The following is a 12955-nucleotide window of genomic DNA, read 5'->3' on the forward strand; positions in this document are numbered from 1 at the left end:
ATTTATACCAGAGTGTGCATAATGCTCTACTAACCAGAGGGGAAAAAAGATAGATAATGCAACGGAAAAAAGAACAAAAGACAGTGACGTGCTCTACGTAAGAGCAGGACACCAATCTGGGTGTTGTGGTGCACGCTTGCACTCCCAGCACTTTGGAGGCTGAGGCAGGAGTATCGCCATGAGTTCAACCACCAAGAGCTACAGAGAGAGATCAGGGTGGCCTGAACTACATAGCAAGACCCTGTCTCAGAAAACAAAACACAATAAAATAAAACAAAAGCAAGCATATCAATGATAGTAGATGTGAAAAGCACTCAGCATCAGCACATAACTATGAAATATAATTTTAAAAACAAAATATCTGGTATTTCACAGCCATTGGCTTAAGCCTGAAGGAGTCGGATGATGAAGTGGTGAGGCAGTTGGCCCAGCACCCCGGAGGACGCCTGGCCTCATCTCCTGGACAGCACAGACATTGTGAAGCCAACAATCCAAGTCCTTTGCCCATGTCTTGGACGTTTACAAACACTCAAAAGTGTATTTACAACAGATTTATTGAGATTTTTATAAAAGCAAAATATTAGAAATAAGCAGAATGGATAAATATATTTTTTGTATAGAATACTATTAGCGGTTAAAAATGATTGGATGAGAGCTATGTATGACATTTATTTATTTATTTATTTATTTATTTATTTATTTTGTGGAACTGGGGATTGAACTCAAGCCCTTGCACTTGCCAGGGAAGCGCTTATTCTACTGAGCTGTCTCCCTGGCCCCTCACATATATTTTAGCGGTATACAATAAAGCAAAAGAGGAAAAAGCAATAGTCAAAATACATGAAAAATGTAATATTACTAAAAGAAAGTATAAAGTAAAATCTAATATTCTCATGGCTCCGGAAGGTAATACATTTGAGTTATTTTCCTATAAAAAAAGAAACATGATGTACACATATATGGAAATCTGCTCAGCAATTGAACCCACGCATGTCAATATACACAGTGGAGTGAGCCTCTGGAAAATCAGGCTGAGTAATAGAGGACTAATCTTAAACCACTGCAGACTATATGTGCTATGGGCTGCATTTTTTTTGTCCCCTCTCTGGTGGATATGTTGAAAGCAAAATGCCTCAAGTGATAGCATTCTACCAGCAGAAAAGTATAAACATGAGGTATAAAAAGTAAAGCCATATTAATATAGTTAGCTGTAAAAGCCTCAAGTCAACAACTTCTGACATTGCCAGTCCTGTGGATAACCCACTGCTATTATGGTCTACTGGGCTATATTGGATTATTTTGCTGAATTCATGCACCTACAATATTTGAATGGCAATGGAACACCCATTGCTGACAAAGCTAAACAAAAAAGGGGGATACAAATGGAGGATCATTTTTTGGTCCTTCATTTATATAGTGAAAAAAATATATATCTGTATATATAAGATAGGACAAATCTCCAGCTACTTTCTCTTAGTTCAGTGAGAAGAAATATTTGTACCAATAGTGTTTAGACAAGACATCATGTCTGCATCTTGTACTATGAATACTACTACGAAGACAGCAATATGCAATGTATTAGTTATTGTAACTGTCCTACTGACCTGTTTTGAAACTGTCTCATTGCTATTTCTTTCTCAATAAAATTAATTTTAAAAAAATGATAGCATTCTAAGTGGGAGGCAGGCGGTGAAGTCAGAAGGGTGGAGCCTCGTGGGGTTGTCAGGGCCTTAGGGGAGCAGCCCATTTCCTCCCCTCAGGCCCACTTTGTGGGGACATCTGAGAAGGCAGCAATCTGCACACTAGGAAGAGGCCCACACTAGATCCCACTGTGCTGGTCCCCTGATATTAGACTCCTCAGCCTCCAGAACTATAGGAGATAAGCTCCTGCTGTTTAAGCCAAAACTCTGTGCAACACACATGCGCACCCGGGCACACGTGCATACACACACACACACACAAAAAAAAAAAAAAAAAAAAAAAAAAAAAAAAAAACAAACAAACTAACACAGGCATATAAATAGTGAATACAAATTTAAATTGATAGTTACTTCTGGAAAGGGAGATATTCTGGTAAGGTTATACAAACATTTAAAAAATTAAACCAAACAACCCCAAAAGGTTTAGATGAAATTCAGAATATTTAATCATTTAAGATTAGTGGAACACATGAAATAATTTAGAAAGAAAAATAATGTTGTAAAATGATTGGCATATATTAAAATATGACTGTTTTATTAAAAAGAATTGAAATATTTTGAAATAAAAGGTCTAACACATGTTAACTAATAGTCCTTTATAGAAAAAAAATTTTAAATTTTTTATTCATTTTAATGAGAAAAAAAGAATAGCAATGAAACAGTTTCAGTACAGGTTAATAGGACATTTACAGAAATTAATACATTGCATATTGTTGTCTTCATAGTAGTAATTCAGAGGACAAGATGCAGACATGATATCTTGTCTAAACAATATTAGTACAAACTTCTACTCTCAGTAAACTAAGAGAAAGTAGCTGTGTATCTATCTTAACTTTGTGTACACACACATATATATTTTTTTCACAACAAAACTGTTCTTTATTTACACTTTTGTGAAGTTAGTAACATATGATACCAAATTGCCTAGCAACTGATAGCAAACTTTAACCAAACAGGATGTTCATCTCAGGAGTGAGGTAGCTTGTTTACTTTAGGCACTGGGCCAAGTCCCACCTACATATATTTGATTGATTTCCTAGCTTCTTGGCTCCCAACATATCCTCCCCCACCTTTTTTTTTTTTTTTTTTTTTTCAGAGATGGGTGTTCCACTGCAGTTAGGGATGCTGAATTTAGAGAAGTCTTAAAAGGACCTTTTTGTACTTGAAACCAGTCTAAAGATTGTACCTACTTGAATTCAGAAAAATAACCCAATATAGTCCAATAGTCCATAATAGTAGTGGGTTATTAGCAGAACTTACAGAGAAAAATTTCAAGTTATCAGTTAATCATTAAAAAAATGCATGCACTAGCTTAAATTTGTTTTCTTTTATCAACACATCTACAGAGTCTATTCATCAACCAATGACTTTCTGAGCACCAACTGGGCTTATCAGAAAACCAGCTAAAGAGAGGGCATCCAACAAGAAGTATCTGGCCACTAATATATCCTAAATATAAAAGAAGAATCAAAAGAAGGAGGAGCAAAAAAAGAAGACAAATTGTCAACTTGCAGAAAGCCTGATACCTCTCTATGAACAAACACACTACTTAACAGTGTTATAAAAGGTTACAGGTATTCAATGTAGCCTTTCTGTCAATTGTTACCTTTGGTCCTGGGAATACCACTGGTTATTGTTGTCAGGTTTTTTGGAACTCATTTTAGAATTACTTTCAGAGAAGGTAGACATTCAGCTTCCCGAAGTAGGGAAGTTTTCTGGGAGGTTAATTTGGTTTTGGTGAAGTGTCGTGTTAGTTGCTTTTCTGTAGCTGGGACAAAATAAATAACTACAATTTAGAGGCGTGGTTCATTTAGTGAGTTCAGTCCATGTTGGCTGACTCCAAAGGCAGAAATGCATGGGGGAAGGGCATGGCAGAGGACAGCTGCTCACCCTGTGGCATCCAGAGACAAACAGGAAGAACCAGGGATAAGAACACGCCCTTCTGGTCATGTCTCCAGATATCCATCTTCTTTGACCATGTCCTACCTGCTAGCAATGCATGCGGCCATGAGCTGGCCAATGGATTACTGCACTGCTGAGTAGAACTCCCCTGTGATCCAGCCACCTTCCAACAGCTTTGTCTCAGTTACTATTCTTTCATTGCTGGAACAAAATACCCGACACCCAGAATTAAGGAAGGAAAGGTTTACTTAGCTCATGGTTAGTGGAGGCTTCAGTGCATACTCAGCTGGGTCCAAGGCAGAGTGGCACATGGCAGAGGGCAGCAGTTCATGGTGGGAGAAAACAGCAAAACAGCAAGTGCAGAAAGGAAGGAGCAGCAGCAGCAGCAGTGGCAGCAGGTGGCAGAGGAAAGCCTCTCTCCTTTCCATCTATTGCCTTCAGGCTATGTGCCCCAGGGTGGGTGTATCACTTATACCCGTAGTCCCTGCATGAGATCATGAATTAACCACAAACTCTGGAAACCTGCCCCCATAGTTGCATGAGGCTTTGTGAGGACACCTAGATACAAACCATAACAAGCTCCACCTCTCAACACATCCGTCTTCTGGGCGACGTTTTAGATCAAACTGTAACAAGTGTCAAGATGAGTGGGCAAGTCAGGTAGGGTGACTTCTGGTCCATACCTAGGTAGCACCACATAATAGGGTCTCCCTGTATTCTCCATCCCACAAAATGGTGCTGCCTGACACACAGAAATGAAGGTCTCTTATGACCAGTCCTGGCTGCTGCGGGGTTTCCACCATCAAAATCTCAGTCTGATCACCCTGAGAGCTACTGGGCACAATGTTTTCACATACTCACATATAATCACTGAACACAACTTTACTTGAAGTAGTTTTCAGGTTGCTAAGTTGTGCAGGATCTTTCAGAAATCCTGTAAAGGGACTGTGACTGTGTAGTGGGATGTGGCTGGGGGCTTCTCCGGACTATACCCTTTTGTAGTCGTAGATTGGCTGCATTCTGCTTGCAGTTAAGTTTGGGACTCACTTGCTGGGTTTGACCAGAGTGTGTAAGCCACTTCTTTCCCTGGCTGGAAATCTCTTGGACTACGGCCAGTGCCCTTCCTCTGCAAGCTGCACTCAAGCCTTCTACAATGGCCAAGTCACATGACAGAAGAGCCTTAAACTTGGATCGCTGTTTGGGGCAGAGCCTCCAAGAAAGGACCATGACCACTGGACTACCATGTAGGTGAGAAATAACATTTTATAGCATTAACCTATAAATTGGTTAGACCTGCTACATTTGGAATATTTTGTCATGCAACACGGCCTCATCCATTCTGATTAAGGCAGAGACAATTCCAAAGCCACGCTCCAAAACTAGTCTAAGGAATGGAGAAATGGCTGCAGCAATGTAACAAAGCCTACAATTTCTTACAAAGGCTTTGAAGGACAGCAGCCATTGTCAAGGGCCTTGGTGTGGGTGGTTATATTCAAAATGTCAAATTACTACTTTAGAGATATATGTTGTAGTGTTTTGTTTTTGCAAAATATTTTTGAGCTGACAATTAGGATATTCCTTAAAAAGCTGGGCCTTGTGACCAGGTTAGGATTTGAGTGTGGAGAAAAGAAGGCATTTCAGGTTGGAATGAAGTGGGAGCCCAGGGAGAAAGCCCCTTTTTTCTGAACAATATTAAGCAGCTCATTAGAAAGGATACTTCTCATTTGTACTCAAACAAAACAATTAAGAATAGGTAAATCTCGCAACCGACTCCTGTTTTTGAAAATTAGTACTCCTCTTTATGTCTACCAACTTCAAAAATATGCAGGTGTTCCAAATTACAGTACCAACTCTGTTCACAAATTTAAGTCTTTTCATGATTCTGGAACCAAGCTCGTGACCTTGACTTGCCAGGCTGGTGCTGTGCCACTGAGCTGTGTCCCTGGCATCTTTCCATGATTCTGTTGAAAACTGAATTAAGAACCAAATCAGATTTTCCCATAAGGTTAGCAATGAACCCAACCACTGATTTTGATTTGGTTTATGACCAGTTCGGTTTGTAACCAAAATCATGGAAAAAATTAATTAAGTTCATGAACTGAGGTATTTCTGCATTCTGGTAGTCATGATACTGATGGTTAATGTTTCCTGAGTGTGTGACATGCTCCAGGATATGAGTTCAGTGCTCTGAAAGTAGGACAAGCAGTATTGGCTTCCTTGGAAGACACTGGAAACACAGTCAGAACCTCCTCAAGAGTGTTGGATTAATAGCTGAATTTTATAAGATCTTAGTGATCCATGTTCACATTAATGATTGAAAAGAGTTACTTTGAATATTATATCTCATATCCCACAACAACTTTGAGTCTAGCTCCTGTTTTCTCACTTCAGAATCTACGAATATTTGATGTTATTAAAAGCAAAGAAGTTTCTGGAAGTCAATAAGTAATAGTTATTGAATATACGACATGGTCTATAAGACTTTATAAGGTATGGAAAGGGTAATAATGTGAACTCCCTCTTCATTGATAAAAAAAGTATTAGAGATTGAGTCATTTGCCTAAAGACACAGTTAAGCAGTAGCAGGGATGAGATTCAACCTAGTCTATGCAGACTCCCTTACCTCCTGTCATGCTGGTCTCTTCTTGTGCTGTGGAAAGCATCGCGCCCAGTACAGTGGCCTTGAAGGACAAACTTCACTGGGAAGAGCAGCAAAGTAGACCGAGACAGCTGATCAAGTGATTGTGAAAAGAAACTCTTGCGAAGGAGAATAAATACATTTTAAACATAGGAAAGAGCACTCATATGTGAAAATGTAGTGGAGGTGTCTGGGAGCAAGCAAAGTCTAAAAGATGCTGTTCTATGAGGGCGGATTCAATTGTTTGGATATGCTGTCAGTTTTTGAATTCATTGGGCATAGAAAACAAGAGTTAGGAATAAATTGAACATGGTACAATAGTGACTGAAATAAAAGGTGCTATAGAGTAACTTATTGCTGACTATTTTTATTGCTAAAGATAAGTGATCTAACACTTTAATATAATGGTTTTTAAAATGTTAGTTTGATGCTCCCCACCTCCACAGTTTGTAGTTCACTAAGTCCCAAGGATTTGGCATTTTAAACAAATTTCTAAACTGCTGGTGCTGCTGGTCTGGGGACTACACTTGGAAGACTGCTAGGACAGCACATGTTACAGAGGAAGTGTCAGCCCAAGACCTGGGGGTCAGTGTGCACAGGTGTGTACAAATGTTGTCAAAGAAAGTAAAGGTTTTACACAAAGAAGGGCTTCTTCAAAGTAAAGTTTCTCCTCCTTAGGGCTGGCGAGATAGCTCAGCGGACTAAGTGCCTTCTTTGGCAAGCTCAGGGATGAGGGGTACTCTAAGCGCGCAACTGAGTCCAGGAGTGGTGGTGCATGCCTGTAATCCAGCACTGGGGAGGCTGAAAACAGGAGAATCACTATGAGTCCAAGCTGTGTAGTGAGATCCTGTACCAAATACATAAAATGAAAAGAAAAAAAAATCCTCCTTTCTCAGTAAACTCTTTGCTTTTAGCTAAAATTCCAAAAACGTACAAGAGCCGAGAAATGGATTTTTATGACAGTGGCTGGCCCAAGTTTTCTGTCCATCTCTCTGCCTCTCTCTATGTTCCAGGTACTTTTCCTCCTTGGAGCCTTTTATTCTGCCTAAGTTCCTCCTGCTAGCTCTAAGCTAACCCACCCACACTTACTGCATCAGGCTTTAGGCTGAGTGCCTTTTTCATATCGTCCCTAATCCTCAGGATAGCTCCTGAAGTATGTACCATTCATATTATGAAGATGAAAAATGGAGACAGTTATATAAGTGATTTATCAAACATACTAAAAGCAGGAGGTAGTGAAGTAGGTGCAAATTCTGCTTTATCAGTGCCCCAATGTTTTTTTTTTTTTTTCTATATACTGCCCCCTTGAGGCATTGGCTGTCCGTGTTGGCTGCTACATAGTCACATTGTTCCGTGGCACCCACTCCACATGGATTAGATCTGAATCTCAAGGTGGCGTCGTATGCAGTGGCATGTTTTATAAAGCTCCTCAGATGATTAAAACATGCTGCTATGGTAAAGGCCACTGCTTTGTGGTTATCTGTGTGATCTTATTAGGGGTTAAGAACTGATGCTGTCCCTACAGCCCTCTGACACTGACCCAAAGGAATGCTAGCACAAACCCTGTATTTGATATTTGAGAGGATATTAAATCTCACTATCAGATTGCATGGTTTTGCTGACTTGAACATTACAGTTGTCACAGCTGCAGTATTAGCAGGCAGGCACGGGATAATCTTGAAAAACGGAATGCACCTCATACAGTTACTACATTTCACAGGTAAATTAGAGCCCCGGATTATGCTCCCGCAGTCTACTGACACATACAATTGATGACGATAATTATTAACTTTTCTGTAAACGACAGTTTCCCATTAATACAATGTCTTCTTTTACCTGTGGGAGGGCAAAGTGGTTGGCAGGGTCCTGCTCCCAAGACTGGTTTCAGTTTTTCCGGCAAGTCACTGCCCTCCAGGAGTACCCTGCTCTGTGCCTCTGGGCGTGAGAGGCTCTACTCTGGATGAGGATGACTGACTATGACTTTCCTTTTGGACTGAGAATATATATAACTTAAGATGAATTGTCCCTCAAGGATTAGGAAGATATTCTATGGGCACAGGAGAACACAAAATGCATTGAAAAATACTAGTTTTCAGGGTAGACAAAACCAGATTCAGAATCTGGTGATGCTTGTTACTAGCTTTGTCAAGACGGGTAAACTCAATGTCTGTGTGCTGTGGCTTAGATGTCCACTGGGGTGGGACATCTGGGATGTCCTCCCAAATTCTGTCATGTTTAGAAGATGACTGGATCACAGGGGCACCAGGGTCATCAGTGACCTACCCACTGATGAGTTCACAGACGTCTTGCTGTTCAGAGGTGGGGTCTGGTTGGACACGAGCCATGGGCCAAGTGGCCTGCATGGGTATCTCTCCATCCCCAGATCCTCCCTTCTTTCTCTGCTTCCTGGCAGCTATGGAGTGAAAACTTTGCCCTCCTTCAGTCCTCTCATGTCTTTCCTGCCTTGGAGCCAGCTGTCCATAGACTGAGTGTGAGACAGAAGAAAACCCCTTCTCATGAAGCTGCTGGCATCAGGTATTATGTTGCAGTAAGGAGAAAGCAACTAAGGCTCTGTCTGGGCTGCTTTTCCTCACTGGAAAAAGTGTGCCTGCTGAGGTCCTGCTAGACCTTCTGAGATCTGCCTAGACCAGCTGAGGTCCATCTAGACCTGCTGAGGTCCACATAGAGCTGCTGAGGACCACCTAGAACTACTGAGGTCCTTGTAGACCTGCTGAGATCCATATAGACCTGCTGAGGTCCTTGTAGACCTGCTGAGATCCACATAGACCTGCTGAGGTCCTTCTAGAGCTTCTGAGGTCCACCCAGACCTTCTGAGGTCCACTCAGACCTGCTGAGATGCACATAGAGCTGCTGAGGTCCATCTAGACCTGCTGAGGTCCTTGTAGACCTGCTGAGGTCCTCCTAGAGCTTCTGAGGTCCACCCAGACCTGCTGAGGTCCACTCAGACCTGCTGAGATCCACATAGAGCTGCTGAGGTCTATCTAGATCTGTTGAGGTCCACTCAGACCTGCTGAGGTCTGCCTAGACCTGTTAAGGTCCATTTAGACCTGCTGAGGTCCACATAGAGCTGCTGAGGTCCATCTAGACCTGCTGACATCTGCCTAGAGCTGTTAGGAAACAGCCTACAGCACTTAGCAGGGAGTCTGTGAGGAGCTACTGATAATATTTGCCATCAAGTGGGAGGAGACTTAGACTTCCAATTAAAGGCTGCACAGCACCTAGCAATTTCCCTGGCAGCATCGGGGAGCACGTTTTCTTCTTGGTCTCTCTGCCTCTGGCCCATGACACCCATTCTGTGAGCTGCTGGCAAAGAGACTTTTAGGATCACACATTCCTTATGGACTGCCCCTGCTGGAGGATGAAAGCTAAATCCTCTGCATGGAAATGAAGAAGCTTGCAGTCTAGTTTCTGTGATTTTTAGTCTAATTATATGCTGATCTCACATTTCATTTTTCACTCCCACCCTGATAGACTCCATGATTCAGCCCCATAAAACTATCCACATTCCCTCCACGAATCCTTTATTTTGTTCAGTCCTTTTATGTGCCTTATCCCTGCTTTCTGGAATTTCTTTCTCTTCTTCATCTTTTGCCTTAGTTACCTTTCTTGTTTCTGAGACAAAATACCCAACACCCAAAATTAAAGGAGGAAAAGTTTATTTGGCTCATAGTGTATAGAGGTTTCAGTCCATAGTCAGCTGGCTCCAGGGTAGGGTGGCACATGGCAGAGGGGTGTGGCAGAAGAGACACAGTCCATGGCCAAACAGGGCAGGCAGAAGGCAAAAAAGCAGCAAAGCATCAAGCAGTAAGCAGTTCCAGGGACCTTCTTTCTGACCTTTAAAATTTATCCAAGCTACACACCCATAAGGTAAGAAGCAGTCGTACAGCCAGGGTGGGGCACCCTAACCCTCCCCAGAATGATGCCAAACCAATCAGTGAACTAATTTAGTAATTAAACACCCTTGAGCCCAACATCACATGGTCCAGATCCAGCCACCTCTGGAAAGCCCCACCTACGACCTCACAAGGCTTTGGGGCAACACCTAGACATACACCATAAGCAGCTGTTCAAGTCCTACAAAGATCAGATCCATTACAATAGCTTCAAGGTCCTCTTGCTACATTTTTACAACCATGACAAATTAGTTCCTCCTTGGTATGCCACAAATGGTGTCAGAGAGTGCAGAATATGGTTATCTGTAAACATGTTTTTTTCCATTTCAGTCCCAAACCTCCACAATCTTAAAGATGGGGTGTATATCTCACTTACCAACTCATTCCACTCATGATGGAATTGAGACACTATTGAGAATCACTTGAGTATGGTAGGGTGTGACCAGTAGAAGGATTTAGAACTTGTCTTATTTATTCTTGTATTCTCAACACACAGTATTTTGTGAGTGCTCAGTAATGTTACATGAATAGCAAGTAAATAAAGGGGGTGGAGTTAAAGAAATTTAATACAACATAGAGTAGTGTTTCATATTTTGCATTACAACTTCACTATAATTAATAATTTTGTTCAACATTGAATCCATTTTCGGAATGATAAAGTATTACTTTTTGTACCAAAAGCAATAGAAGATAAAGTGTGTTTCAAAAATGAATCCTGACCATGTTTAATACACTGCAGCTAAGAAGTAGCAGACACACACACACGCACACACACACACACACACACACACACAGAGCTGTGGACACAACAATGAGATGCACTAAAATACAATGCCCTGTATACAATGCCCTCTTGCTACTCACTTCCCATTGCAAGTGAGTAGCAAGAGGGCATTGTATACAGTGCTAAGGGAGAACTAAAATCTCTTTACCATATAATTGGCAAGGATGCTTGCACCGCAGCTCTCGCGTGTCCAGAGGTGGGCTTTGGAAGGTGATCAGTGATTGGATCGTAGGGCACCGTGCTTGGTGGAAGCATCTGCTGGTGAGCTCAGCATTAAGCATGCTGTTGGAAAGCGTGGCCTGGCCGGAAGAGGGGAGCCTCTGGGCGAGGGGCTGCCCTTCTTTCTCCTTTCATTCCTGCCTTTGCTCTCTGCATCCCAGATACTAGGATGAGCAGCTTTCCTCTGCCCAGGCCCTTCTGCCCTGTTCTTTCTCTGTTTGAGCCTGATAAACATGGGCTAAAATCTGCTGAAACTGAACCAAAATACATTTGTCTTCCTTTAAGCTTTGGGTCTAAGTTGCTGGGGAGATAGCTCAGTGGCTTAAGTGCCTGCTTGGCAAGTGCAAGGCCCTAAGTTTGATCCTAGGTTAATAAAAAAAGAAAGAAAGAAAGATGTTTTGGTTATCAGGTATTTTGTTCTAGAAATGACGAAAGGGAATGAGATAGATGCCAAATTTAATGGGACCTAACAGCAAGAGTTGATGCAGAAACTTAAGATTGTCCTGCTAACAGTACCCTAAGAAATCAAAATGTGAACAGAACTTCTCGTTGACAGAAAGAGTATGGAACATAGAAGCACATTAACAAAACCTGGATTGTGGAAGGAACAAAATCTGGTTAGGCAAGTGAATTCCTGGCTATGGACAAAAGCACCCCTAGCTCTCCACTGAGGATGTACTTCAAATGAATATCAGCAGATCACTGACCATGCTGAGATGACATGGGAAGTGCCAAGTAAGCACAGTCTGCCTTCATATACCTTACGGTGGGGGTTGTTATGGCCTGTGTCTAGATGTCGCCCCCAGAGCCTCACGTAGACATAGGTGGAGTTTTGTAGAGATGGCTGGATCTAGGAAGTGTATACTGGTATTAAGAGTATGCTGCTGGGATCCAGGGTGTATGATTACTGAATTAGTCAGCTGCCTGTTTTCATATAGTTCTGGGTGTGGATAATGGGAAGGCCCACACTGCATGTGAGTGGCTCCAGGGAGCCTGGGTGGGCACAAAGGGGCAGAACAAAGGCAGGGTTGCCACTGCACCTGCCGCTGCTTCTTTGCTGCTTCACTGCTTCACTGCCTTCAGCCTACCATGAGCCGTCTCTTCTCTGTGATGGCCTGTGCTGTACCACCCTGCTTTGGAGCCAGCAAACTATAGGCTAAAACCTTTGCAAACTTTTCTTACTTTAACTTTGGGTGTTGGGTATTTTTTTTCTCAGCAATAAGACAAGTAACTAAGATAGGGGCTGTCATTTTCTTTTCCCCAGACAAAAATTAGATGGAGATTTCCACTGTTTGTCTCAGTGACTTTTACCCTTCTAAAATTTAACAGATAAGGGCTGGCCACATAGCTCAGTGGATTAAAGTGCCTGCTCAGGCAGATGAAGGGGCCAGGAGTTCGATCCCTGGGCTTGCAGGGCTGACCCGATCCCCAAGGAGAGCTGAGATGGCAATTGAGACTGGATGTGGTGGTGTGCACCTGCAATCCCAGCACTTGGGAGGCTGTAAACAAGAGGACCATTATGAGTCTGATCTATGCAGTGAGACCCTGTAGACCCTGTCCTAAAATAAAAAAAAATTAACAACTAAGTCCCCTTCAGAAGGATTCATTCTTCAGATAGAACAATATCATTAATCAACCTTTCTTTTTTTCTTTTTAACCTAAAGGAATAACTTATTGGCATGCTAGACTTTATTTTTTTTTCAACAAATAATACACTGCATATATTCTTCTTAGTGGTTAATTGCTGTACAAGATGCGAACTTGTGATCCCATTTACAAACACCATTAGAACAAATCA

This window comes from Octodon degus, unplaced genomic scaffold, assembly GCF_000260255.1.
Source record: "Octodon degus isolate 3935 unplaced genomic scaffold, OctDeg1.0 scaffold00009, whole genome shotgun sequence".
NCBI classification, from domain to species: Eukaryota; Metazoa; Chordata; class Mammalia; order Rodentia; family Octodontidae; genus Octodon; species Octodon degus.